Here is a 13398-nt window from a genome sequence, read left to right as displayed (position 1 = left end):
AGTCACTGGTAACTATTTTTATCCCAGACAGAAAGAGCTCAGATGGTCTACACAGGTATTCTCACACCAGTGGTTTCTGAGGCAATGTTACCTGAGAAAAGTATTTGTAGGTTTGTTAAAAATAATGCTCCTGCTATCAAGTTTGTTAAAATTTAACAGTGCAAAGTTGAGATACTTCTTAACTGCTGTAAGCTTGCACATCTCTACAGGGAGAGCAGGTGTTTACTGATTATTTTCCAATAATAATTTTGAGATACCAAGTTCTGGGTATGCTATGAAATGCTACTGCAAATAAAAGTCTGGAAGCTCTGAAAAGGAAGAAAGAGAGGGTAGGCTATTAAGCCTCTAAATTAAGCCCTCTGGAGATATTAGTAGGAAGGAAACCATGAACTTTTGAAAGCAATCTCATGGTCCTTAAAAGAAGGCATTAATTGTACTTTTTTGTATTATTGTTGGTATATGCTCTTTCAGGATTGTCTTTCTTATCAGTATTATTGCCATTCTTCAACCCATACACTGAAGTGTAGCCAGAAATTTTTGCAGTCTTGGCTCCAAATGAGCGAGGGATTGCTGTTCACAAAGCTGGCCTACATACAGATACATCTTCCACCTTGAGGATACCTGAATATAAAGAATTTCTGACATGCTAAATTGCAAGAACTGTCTTTTTTTCATGTCACAAATTTATGACATAGCTTTGCTGGTCAATGTTAGGATGATTTTATAACCTTAATCTTCAATGAAGAAAACTATTTCCATAAATCACCTGTTTGCCAATAAGAATGTTTTGTCTCAACAGAATCCTGTTCTGAAATGCCCTAAGAATTAGACTTATAGGCTATGAGGATGAAGCCTCCCAGCCATCTGACCTTTGGCGCTTTCTACCAGTCATCATACAGTATCAAGGTCTACGGTAGAAAAGAGTATTTAGTTATTGCTTTTAATAAATAGTATTTTGCCCAAACTTCCGGCCCACAAATATTTCAACTTATTTTCTTTTCAAAGCAATGGGGAGTTCCACTCAAAAGGGAATAACTTAATAAAATGCACAGTTTCAAATGCTGAATGGCATCAAACAGAACTTTTCTATCCATTTCTTCCAATATCCCAAATAATGGTGATTTATTTACAAGAGTCACTAGGTGCAAACCATGGTTGTCCCTTATCAGTCTACAGCTGGGCTAACCAGGCTTTGAAAAACAAAGACATCCTTCTCCCCCTTAAAAATTTTAAACATTTCTGCTCTCAGTTATTTGAATATTGATATGGAAATGAAAAATATTTGTTTTCCCATCAGAACATGTCACTTTTTATTTGGTAGATTTTTTTTACACCTGTATTCCTAATGTAGTGTGAAATTAAAGAGAATATTCATGTTTTCTTTGGGAGATCAACCTTACAGCTGATGATATAGAAATGAGTTTATGAATGGGGCTTTTTCCTGATTGTTTTAGCCATTAAGTAATAATTTATTGTGATTATTATTATTAAGAATTTACTTAGGTGTGATATTGGCAACAGATATTTCTGGCTTTTTGGTGGGTAATAGGATTTTGACAAGTAATTAAAACTGCAGATTATTCTTCATCATTATTATTATATTATGACAAATTACATTTGGCCTTATGAGGCTGAAATCCCTCTTTGGAGTTTTCCGTGTCTTGTTGAAAAGCCATAGTGATAAATCTCAGGGATTTAAGGAAGAAACTTTGCTTAAGTACAGCAATGTGATGCATCTTGTAGTAATGTCTGTTCAATGTGTCCAAGCAGTTAGGTTCAGCTCCTCAAGAGATTTTAGACAGTAAGTAGACCTGGCTAAACTGAGGAGGATGCACTTCTTAGTCCTTCATGTTCCTGGCTGCAAACATTAGAAAGGACGGCAGAATAAAAATTCCTTGTTCAAGACCCTTGCCTAATTTTCCTGTTTGTTTGCTGTAGAAATTAGCAGAGGTGCAAATTCTTAAAAGGATTTTCATTGTCTTGGTGTGCATGCTCCTTGTTAATTGACATACACAAAGGGTGATGTGAGTAATGCTATTAAAGGAAGGACCACGCAATGTGCAGTAACTGTTTTCCTATGTTTCTGGAAAAGGATGACATGCAAAGATTCATTTTATTTGTACTGATTGTTGGTTGTTTTCAGTTTAAAGGAAAGCATTGCAATTCCTGTTAGTAAATATTTTTTCTTGGTTTTGTGTTTCCCCACAGATGTATTAATAAGTAAGCAATAAGTAAGTTACAGTGACACTTACTGGAGATGACAGGGTTTCTTGCTACATGAACCAGCAGACAAGCACATTTAATTGAAGCAGTTTTTTCCATCTCTATGTTAAAGAAACAACCTACTGAAATACAAGTAGGTGTTTTAGAAGGTAGCATCCTCCTTTCTCCTGCCTTTCAGAATGGAGTTTCAATAATCCATTGGTGGTTTATGACTTACATTTTAGTTGTAATTTGTGGAAAGTCTAGACATTTTAAAGGATATCCAATCTGCTTATTCTCTGCTCAGGAATGTGCAGATTTATAGACTGGCCTTAATGCCTAGAGAGATTTAGTTTCCAAGTATGCAAGCAAGAATAAGCCCAGTGAAAGGAACGTCAACAGGAATTTCAGAAGTGGCCAAAGGACATTTAGAGTTATGTTAGGCTATCTGAGGGGGGTTTATCATCCCAACTGTAAAGAAAAGACATTAAGAGGGGTAGAATATTGTGTTGTGTTGTCTGCAGTTTGGTCTGATGTCCACTGCTTGCCTAGAATTAGATGTTGTGGCTTATGACAGTCTCCCTCCAGATGAAATACAACAGCTTTCTTTTCACTGGGGTGACTTGTTCTTCTAGTATAGTCCTTCAGGCAGTCCTAAGACAGCAATATGTGTGTGGTATTTTCTCAAAGTATATCCCTACACAAATGGGAAACATTTGGGAGTGATGATCCGTTCTCTATAGCATTCTTTCTTACAAAGCCTAGAGGCCTTTAAGCAAAGATTAGAACCATCAGAGCATCTTCCACTGGACCATGTCTAACATCCTTTTCTGCGTAGGAAAGCTGTGTTCTAAGGTCATCACTATGTGGTAATCTCAAAACTAGTTTAAGGAAAAGTGGTGAGATCCTTTGGCTCAGATTCTAAAAAGGTTATTGTTTTAAGAAAATGCACACTTTACTACTATGTCCTGGAACAGTGTTAAAAGTTTTTGTACATTATCAAGGAAATCTGACATTTGGTTTTTCCAAAAGCAGTCTCAATTTGATGGAGCAGTGATGAATATCCTTTTTAGCTATTTTCTGTTTGGTTTTTGGGGGTTTCGTTTGGTTTTATTTTTTAATTGCGTTTTGTTTGCTTGTTTTGTTTTTGGTTTTGTTTTTTTTTTTTTCCTATTTCATCATATTTTAGCCAAGAAACTTCTGGGCCATCAGTTACACTCACACACACTTCCACTTTCTAACTGTTTCTTGTGTTATCTTTACCTTTTGTCATGGAAACACATGTTAAATATTTATGCCATCTGGACACACAGAGTGTATGCTTTTCTGCTTCACCCAGTACTGAAATGAAGCAGTTATGATCCCCAGAGTCAAAGCTGCATTTATGTCTTTGCCTAGGCAGCGTATCTAGCAAGATCAGCTAGTGTTCCCTTGAAGATCAGCAAAGGAGGGTGGAGAGAGGGTGAAGGAAAGCACTTGCTAGTGTCTAAATTGCTATTCAGTGCTCTGAAATGGTTTTCTCCATTGTTTTCAGTCTCTGAGGAAGTAGTTCTCTTGAGGATGCTTTTAGAAAACCTGTTCACTTTTCTGCTTTGACAGCATAGCTGTGTCTTGGAGCCATGGATGATAGCTCAGGTTTTGTTTTCACCCCATCTAGACCTGATGTGGGTCACTGTGGTGGGAATCAGCTCTGCAAGAGTCACTTTTATTATTAGCATTTGTATTGCTTGCCTTTGGGACCCTCCCTATGCGTAATACAGACATTACTATAGGGTGGCCCCTGCCCCAGGTATACTACAAAGCAAGTGTAAGCTGTAACACAGGCCATCTTCAATGGAGAGGATGGTTTTTGAGAAGTGAACTCTGTTCTGATGGAACTACACCTGTGGAAACATGTATAAAGTCGTTTTGGGTTTTGTGCTTTTAAACTTTAAAATTTTCTACCCCAAAACTCCAGCTTGACTGTTGTTCCATTTTGCAGTGTTCAGACTGTAATGTGGATGGGTCCTAATGTTATGCCTCTCTGTCACTGTATGAAGAATTTGTTTAGATGTAGCTCAGTCTGTTCAAAGCAGGCATACGTAAACCAAGATTTATGGAGATCCTGTTGAAAAAATGCCCTCAGGGGAAAAAATGCCCTTAGGGCTTTTTTTTTAAACTGGTGACTTTCTTTTGAACTTCTTACCAACTTCTGCTAGGAAAAATATTAAATGCAAAGTTCTTAAGCAATTTGCTTTAGCCCCTAGGCACAAACTAGTCCCCTGTGGAAAGGGTGGGGAAGCAAGTGAAGCCTTTACGACCTTTAACTCTCCTCAGATCTCTCTGTTAAAGCAGGCAGATGGAAACTAATTTCAGCTAACTGCATTGTAACATTTCCCAAATATGTATATTTAATTCTCTTAAGAAAACACTGATCTGAGAAATTAAATCCATGTAGCTAGAGCATGAAGCAAACCAGTCTAGCAGACTGGATTTCAAACAGTCTAAGGATGTTTTGTTACAGAGTTCATTTTCCAAGCTACTGTGACAAGCAGTTGCTAATTCTAAAAATATTCTCTAAGAGTGGGCTAATTTATGCATCACTGAAGCACTGGTCCTTTTTGCTTTGCATTTGCAAGGAAAGAGGATATGCAGTCTTTATTATTTGTTAAAAAGAAACTGACAGCTACATTTCTGCACTGAGAGTGATTTTGTTCATATCTACCAGTATCCTGCGAAAGGCATTTTAAAAGGTGCCACTGCTGTGTACTCATGGTTTATTTGCCTTTACTACCTCTCTAGGATTTTTTTCCCCCAGTTTTTTTAATGAGCTCCACCAGCCAGGTTTAATGTTCCCTTTCATTTCCAGCCTTTTGTATGATTATGCAGGATTCATGATATCACATCAGCAGAAGCTGCTGTAGATTGATGGGACCCCATCAACCACCCTGCCCACTCAATATTATAAAAATTTATGTCGTCAGTGGTCATGACGTTGGGTAGGAAGTTGCCCATTTATGGATACTAGAGCAAATGATATCATCACAATAGGTGGCTCCTGTCTAAATAGGATCATTTGTGAAATGAGATTACAGGCATTTATCTGGGAAACAGGAGACAGAGGCACCTGCTTTACGTAATTGATATCCTGGGGAATTATTGTGTACAATAATCAAGAAAAATCTTCATTTCTAATTCTATTATGTTGGGAAAAAAACCCTCTTTTTTCTGCCTGCATAAAACAAACCCCACTTCCACATGGAATAAGCTCCAGACCATGTTTTCTATTATGCTTGAATATATGGGACATGCATTGCAATCCTATGCTTGCCACACTGCTGCAGTATACTTGTTTTGCAGAGCTCTGTAGCAGGCTAGTCAAAGCTGTGACTAACCAGACCCTTGGATACATACTCTGATCTCTGGCCTTTATTTTTACAATGAATTTGATTTGTTCATTGATCACATATTTTTTCTGATTTGTGCGAAGCTTCGTACTCTGTGTCTGGATGCTGACTGCAATACAGCAATAGTCTTTGATACGGTAAGTCAAAGATGACTCATTTCTTACTCTTGTGCCTTCAATTTTTACTTTCTACAACACCATCTCATCAGGTAGAAAATTATGTGTTAATTAATGTTGAAGTAGTTAATTTTCAACAGATGCTCTTCCCTTCCCTCCCCCCAGTACTTTGCACCATGTTATTTTTCCTCCTCATGAAAGCAATAGGTTTCAACTGTCTTTAATTAAAATGCTTTTGCTCTCTTATTTTTAATAATATTGCTGACATTTTTTCTTAGTCTTTAATTGCAACAATAAAAAAGAGAATAGATCACACACACAGATTTGGAACTTAACGTGATGCTAGAATACGACAAGTTCAGTTCAATATTAACCTTTATTACATTGAACACAATTGGAAAAGCAAGAATCTTTTTGGGGATTTATACTTTGGATAAAGTAGAGAGATTTCAGTTTTCATTTGAGTATTAATACAGTCAGATACATCCAGTTGCAAGAGCCTTTATTTTGTGTGAAAGCAGTGGAGAGAAAATGCCTTGCAAAAAGACAGTTTTCTTTGTAATGCAGCGTGCAGGAGATTCAGTAGTACTCCTTATCAAGTGCACTACATGAGATAAGAGGAAAAAAAGCCACATATTTGCTGCACAGTGATAGAAGCCTTTGCATTATAGAAATGTTGCTAACAAAAATGCTATTGAAAGGAAATAATTCTTTACAGAGCTTTAAAATAGTGCTGTGATCACCCACATAGTATGCACTCTTTCGGATAGCTAGCATGAATTGTACAATAAGGGTTAAGATATGATATAAGAATTACTTAGAGAAACCTATCTTTTAAGCAGAGGTCTGGAGGATCACTAGGTTACTGGGTCTTCCTTAGTGAGATTCATTCAATCCTGGCTTTAGAATCGGCAACTTTGCAGCAAGTGGACAATCTTCAGATGGATTGAAATGTTTGGTTATGGGGATTATTCTCTGTATGCATTTTTTATTTCCTCCCATATCTTAAACTTTTCAGCAGTAGAGGCTTGGGTTTTTTTTCCACCTTGAGTGCCAGTCCTTCTTGTTTTGGATATGCCTATCAAATAAATGAGTAAATTTGTATTTGCCAGTAAAGGTTTCTGATGTTCAGATGAGATAGCTCACGCTTTAAAAGTTTATGCAGGAACAAAGCCAGAAAGGGAGAAAAGTGCAGTCTGTATGAAATCAGAACAAAGATACAGCCTAGCTGTCATCAGTTCACAAGTTGTAATTGCTGCTGCATTTTCACTTCTGTGGAGAAGTTCGAAGGTTTAATTTCTGTAGTACCAGTGTGATTATTTTACAGGCATGCATTAGTGTCAGCTCTTGCTTTTGCTCATTATTAGTTAATGGATCCATATCTGTCATGTTTCCTTGTCATCTGAGACAGCCTACATCCTTCTTATTTAGCAACAAGTGATCAACATGATCACATAGTGCCCAGTGCAGTAAATTTTAAAATGTATCTTCTGAAATGTGAAAACAGTTAATTCATATTTACTAGGTATTTAAAATCTCTGTGTCCAGCAAATCTGGTGACTGCTGGCATTCTTTTTTGAATGAAACATGATATTTTAAAATGCTAGAAGGCAGGTGAAGGTACTTCAGCACATGGACATATTAAACAGCAGCACTCTGCCTGACACTATGCTTTGCTTTTGCAAAAACCCCACAGAATAAAAGCTATTTGGTTCTAATAGCTACTTAATTTGATCTGCTTAATATGTTTCATGGAAGCTATTTCACTGTAAATGCCTCTTTAAGTGATCTGGAAAAATTAAGGTATTTCCATAAATTTCATTTATGCATGTTACACGAAAGCTGAAGGAAAGTGCCATAAACTGAACGTAGAGGCCAAATTACATGCTCTGTAATACAGGCACAGAACTGTTATGAAGATTAGTTGACCAAATTTCAAATATTGAGCAGTTTGCAGGGTTCATCTTTTAGAGAATAAATAGAAAGAAATGATTGTGTAGTCACTGCTTTTTGTAGTCCACCTACTGATTTGGAATTTTATTTTAAAACACATTGCACTAATAATTTTCTGCCAGATTTGAATCTCTCATAATTTCCCACACAAGGAAAGCGAATTCAGAAATAATAAAATAATTTCAATTAATAGGAATAACTGGAGTAATAAGCATGCTGAAGGGCATAGAACTGAAAGTATTCCATACATTAAGCACAAAACAGTATATACAGTTCTTAAATGAATTTAACAGATATCGAGAAGGAGGGATGCCCGTAGCATAGATAATACAGTGTCTCACTTTTGCTTTATTTCTTAAGTTTTTAAATTATGCAGGAGTCATACAACTCTATGGCATAGATTATGTCATATTAATTACCATCCATAAATTTCCCTTATTATTTGTTGGATTCTGTTACTGCCAATATGTTAGAAATCTTAGCCATATTTTTCTGAATAACTTTTTGATCTATATGCTTGGAATTTTTGTTCTTAGATACTTAATTTTACATTCTTTGTCATTGCAATGAGTTATATGGTTAATAGTTCAGTTCTGGTTTCAAAGAGAAAGGCTTGAATTTCAACTGGAGTACATCAGGGAAAATCACAAAGAACTGGACTTCTGTACATTCAGGTTTCACAAGTGTACTATAAATGAGAGCAGATAGATGTGTCTGATGTGAATATAAAGGGAGTTCAGTGTACACACAAAGGAAAGAACATGGGATCCACATTTTTATGTTTCCTAGTTGCTATCAAAAGTACAATCCTAACAAATTGTTCTAGAGCAGTAAGGAAAATGAGCTGGCTTTTTACAGTAATTTTAAAATGAAGTTCTGTTCACTGATAAGAGCTTTGTATAGCATAGGGTCTATGAGTGCTATCTTCATTTTCTTTGAATACCATAGACAATACATATTTTCTTTTTTAGATATACTTCAGAAATTCTGCCCAAGGTCAGTGCAAAGGGCTGGGCAAAACCACACATCCTTGACTGGAGACCTCATGGCTAAATGCAATAGAATTGCTTTTAGTTTCTCGTTGTGTAATATAAAATATTCATATCTGCAACAATGAAAGATTTGCATGGTTTGGTCCAATACAAATTATATCTGTCATATAATTGAATTTTCTTTGAGAGATGCGCTTGAAGAAATACATTAAAGCCTGAAAATTACACAGGACAGGGTGAATGCCAGCAAAGCATACAGAACACAGCAAAGTAGTTCAGCTTAGCAAGCTATTAATTCCACTTAGCAGTACATTACCAAGGTACAAATAGGGTAACAAGTCTGTTACTGTCAGACAACCCGCACAGTAGAGCATTTAGTGATATATAGAGAAAACCACATAGTAGTTCATAGATTTCTTTTACTGAAGGATAGTGAAACTTCATCATAGTCACCATCAGCACCTTAAGAGAAGCAGTGTTCAATTAATATATGTTTCTGCAGCGTTTGTGGTAGCAGTCATTACTTGCAGTATCAAAAGTCACAGATTTAAAGGTGACCATTGCCCATCAAAAGAAAATGAGAAAGATCCCAAGCAGAAAACCACTTAAGGATCATGCATTTCCATGCAATTTCTGAGAAAGGCATTCTTGGTCATCAGGTTCAAGTTTTAGCTGATCTGTATAGTAATGTAGTGTGAAAACAGTTATATATTGTCTGTCCTCCCAGTTCTTACCACTCTGTCTTTTGACATGATAGCAACAACATCCTTTACAAATTTCAGTTCATTTTCTAGGTGACTTGCCCTCATCAAATCCTTGGTATCTAGGGCTTGAGCACGCTTCTGCTGAAGCTGATGGCAAAACACTTACTGGCTTATCTGGGATCATGTTAAGGGCAACCCACCATTTAATAATACAGGCCAGAAAATAGGAGGCTGCTTTTCCACTTGTCATATCCAGGTACAGTTTTCTGCCGACAGAAATCTCACAGCAGTTCACAAAGAGGAAGAGCTCTTCCAGACCTCGTGTGCTTTACCCACAGAGAGAGGAGGGGCAAGGGCAGGCCAGATACATCAAGATAAATGCTCCTGTAACACAGTGCAGACGATGGCATATCTGGGGAGAGTGTGGCTTAGAGCAGCCAGCACTCCTCAGGCTGCCCAGCTGGGAGCATCATGCCCCTCCGTAGCATCACACCCCTGCTGCCAGGACTCTGATGGAGCCCTGTGCTTTGAATGCAGAGGATCAAACAGGAATACAGGTGTTGAAGACCAGATGTTAAGTCAGCACACAGGCACGGTAACTTCTGTGCTGTGGCTTTTCCTTTACATGATGACAAGGAAACCCAAATGGAGGTAGTTCATCTCTTATAGAAATTTTTGTGGCAGGGTTGGAGGGGCAATGAGCTTGGCATTGCTTTGAGGAGTGGGTCCCATTCAGTGTTCTTGGTTTTGAGGGAATTGGGCTTTTCCTAGGAGATTCTTGTTCTTAGAAAGATCTTCTTTGTGCTGTCTCTCTCCTTTTAGAGACGAGGCCTGGGTTAAGCACCCCCAAGCCTCACATACCTAACCATTCACATCGGCTGCATGGCTAGGAGAACACACAGAATTTGGAGGCTATTCTATACATTTCTTCAGAGGTGGTTTTTAATCCCAGTTTTATTCATTTATTTTTAGTCCTATAAATTTGATCAATGGCTTTTTAAGTGGGGTACTGTCTTCTGAGCAATCCTTGCATCTATTTTCCTTCCCCCTGCACAACTGCTGATACAAGTAATAAGCAAGAACTAAAAGAAATTAAAGGCATATTTTTTCTGTTCATGTGGTGTGTTTGACAGCATTTTGTATCTATCCTGCCTCACTGTTCCCTCAGTGCAATCATTTGGCTTCTTCCCATTTGTGCAGGCACAGTAGCAGCTGAAAGGAGACAGCATCTCAAACCAAGAGGAATAATACTATAATGTCATAAAGATTGGCAGGCTAAATAGCTGAATCTCATAGAGAGTTTTGATTTTATTGGTTAAATGGAGTCATCATATTTTTCTCATAAATATGTAGTCTGTATACATTTTCATAGAGTTACTAAAAGCTTAAATTATACCTCACAATTAGACAATTAATTTGTGCTATTGCTCTGAACTGCCACCTAAGTATTTATCTCCCCCATATTTTAGTTGAAGTTTTGTCACCATCTCATTATTCCTTTAGCAGATCCATCTGAAGCGGTTCACATCCTGCCCACAGACACTTGTTCCTTCCCACTCCCTGCCCGAAGTATGCTCAGTTGTGCTGACTTGGCTGTTTTCTGTGGCCACACTCCAAACCGCAGCTTTGACAAGGCTGGCTTTTTCAAACTACGCAGAAAAAAGCTGAACAGAGCTTTTTTTTTTTTATTATTATTTTTTAAATTGTTTTTCTTTCTTGTGTGCACGCATAGTTCCCTTTTGTTTGAATGTACCATTTCAGAGATACATTTTAAAGCACACCAGATCACTTGTTGAAGAACACAACTTGAGGCTTTTGTGTCCGATAGAGGAGAATATCTGGAACTATGAGTAAGACTAACTTCCAATAAAAGCTTCTTAAATCAGATCTAGAGCCAAAGAAATATTAATAAGCTTGAGAAGTTACGTTGGATTCCTAAAATAGATTGAATTCATGTAAGAAATTAATAACCGCTTGTGAGAAGTATCTGCAAGTTTTTTGCAACCAACTTTGATACAGTGTCTCTCTTCTTAATGCAGGCCAGGATGGCTCAGTTATCATATCATTTCCATTCTAGCAACTCCTATAAAGCAAATGAAAAAGGAGGACTTCATATTTTCGATAGCAGAAAGTAAAGGTGAACCCCTGTCCCTAGTGTTTACAGTACAGCTGTCAAAATGGCTTTAGCAGGGTGATGAAGCAGGTAAAATCCAAATTTAAGATGGTGAGCTAACAATACCAGCAAACCCACTTAGGTATAATTTTTTGTGTGTGTGTCTGTGTGTGTAATATGTGGTAGAGAAGTTTTATGGGAGAGGACACTTTTCAGCAAAGGATGTAATAGCATTGTGCAGTCTTCTGGGTGTTCTTTGGGTTTCCTCCACAGGAAGGCAGTTCCATGGCCATGCTCTAAAATTCTATGGATTTTGGTGCATTTCAGACCTTCATGGTGCTTCATGGTTCTTACTAAATTCACATCAATATTAGGATTGTGTCTTATAATGCGATGTATCCTTGTAAAGAAAGCAGTAGTAGGAACAGTTTTGGCACACTAGATGAAAACGATTGATCTTCCCCTTGGTTTTAGTGGCCTCTGGGATAAGGCCCTGTGGGAAATGGGAAATGTCTTCTAACATGGGAAACTCCCTTTTCTGGGACTTTGCATGTCATTTCAGCTTTCTGTGCCTGGTGTCCCTCAAAGTTAGCTGTAGTACTAGTTTCATGGATCCCTCATGCACTTGTGCGGTGAGTGCCTGCTTCTTGTCCTCCTGATTCCCAGATAGAACAGAGTTGTCTAAACAACAACTGCCTTGTATTAAACCCCTCAGTATCTGATCTGAGCACAAGGGTTTATGGCTATGTCTGTGATTCAGCAAGCATGAACACATAGATATTTATTTAATCGGGAGAAGAGAAGACTGCGTGGAGACCTCATAGTGGCTTTCCAATACCTGAAAGGGGCCTATAGGGATGCTGGGGAGGGACTCTTCATTAGGGACTGTAGTGATAGGACAAGGGTTAATGGGTTAAAACTTAAACAGGGGAAGTTTAGATTGGCTATAAGGAGGAAATTCTTTCCTGTTAGGGTGGTGAGGCACTGGAATAGGCTGCCCAGGGAGGTTGTGAATGCTCCATCCCTGGCAGTGTTCAAGACCAGGTTGGATGAGGCCTTGGGTGATATGGTTTAGTGTGGGATGTCCCTGCCCATGGCAGGGGGGTTGGAACTTGATGATCTTAAGGTCCTTTCCAGCCCTAACTATTCTATGATTCTATGATTCTATGATTATAATGTAAACTTGAAATTCACTTCTGATTTCTCTTGTTCACCTAGGATCTCATGTCTCCTGTACCTGATCTCATACAGGAATGCTGTTATGTTTGAACACAGGCAGGCATTTGTATGCACACACCGACACACAATCTCTTACTTTTAGTTAGAGAGTCAGAAAAAGCAGTGTTTCTTCTCTGAGATGCTGCCAGATAGCATGGGCCACAAAAGCCAGGGAGGATGCTAACAGCTGCTTGGTGCCTTCCCTCACTCAGCTCATTGCTGTGGCTGTGCATATAGAGCAATCAGTGCTCAAGCCTGACAGTGGAGCTTTACTGATGGACTCAAGTTCTGGTCCTTACTCTTTTAAATGTGGGGGCACAATTCTCAGATAAGCCCTTTCATTAACTATTTACGTTTTAAATAACCGAATCAGTAAAAGGTGGATTTTGGACTAATAATCATTGTATAGTGATGGGATTCTGAAGTGAGTAGCACTGTTGATAAGTAGAATTTCCAATATTAATTTATATATGAATAATTAAGTTACTTCCCCAAACACTCATGTAGGGCTACAATTTTACCAGTTCATAAATACTTCAGACTTCACTGTTTCATGCAATGATGCTATTTATTCTGATCTTTGCAAGCCAGGCTCCTGTGGGACCAATATGTGATTTTTCAGAAAAGTAACAAAACAGTCATCCTGGCTTTTTACCGGATTGATTTCCCTGATTCAACTATTTTTATCTCACTTATATGCTCATGCTATTAACA

The 13398-nt window shown here is 38.0% G+C and overlaps 1 protein-coding gene across 24 annotated transcripts in view; it reads left to right on the top strand.

Moving 5' to 3' along the window:
• Positions 1 to 13398, top strand: part of DLGAP2 (DLG associated protein 2) — a 462107-nt gene that overhangs the window by 132703 nt on the left and 316006 nt on the right. For 4 of the 24 annotated variants that reach the window (XM_061357587.1, XM_061357583.1, XM_061357585.1 and 1 more), the window contains exon 1: positions 5295 to 5725. The exons of 15 other annotated variants lie outside the window; for them this stretch is intronic. The gene's annotated coding sequence lies outside the window, so the exon portion shown is untranslated. Of the gene's footprint in view, positions 1 to 5294; positions 5726 to 13398 lie in introns of those variants that run through there. 5 more of the 24 variants (XM_061357601.1, XM_061357595.1, XM_061357592.1 and 2 more) reach the window with 2 other exon arrangements.

This window comes from Neopsephotus bourkii, unplaced genomic scaffold, assembly GCF_033783945.1.
Source record: "Neopsephotus bourkii isolate Nb327-2 ecotype Australia unplaced genomic scaffold, CSIRO-AGI_Nbou_v1 NB_908, whole genome shotgun sequence".
NCBI lineage: Eukaryota > Metazoa > Chordata > Aves > Psittaciformes > Psittacidae > Neopsephotus > Neopsephotus bourkii.
The sequence above is the reverse complement of the archived record's forward strand: the minus strand, read 5'-3'. Positions and strand labels throughout refer to the sequence as shown.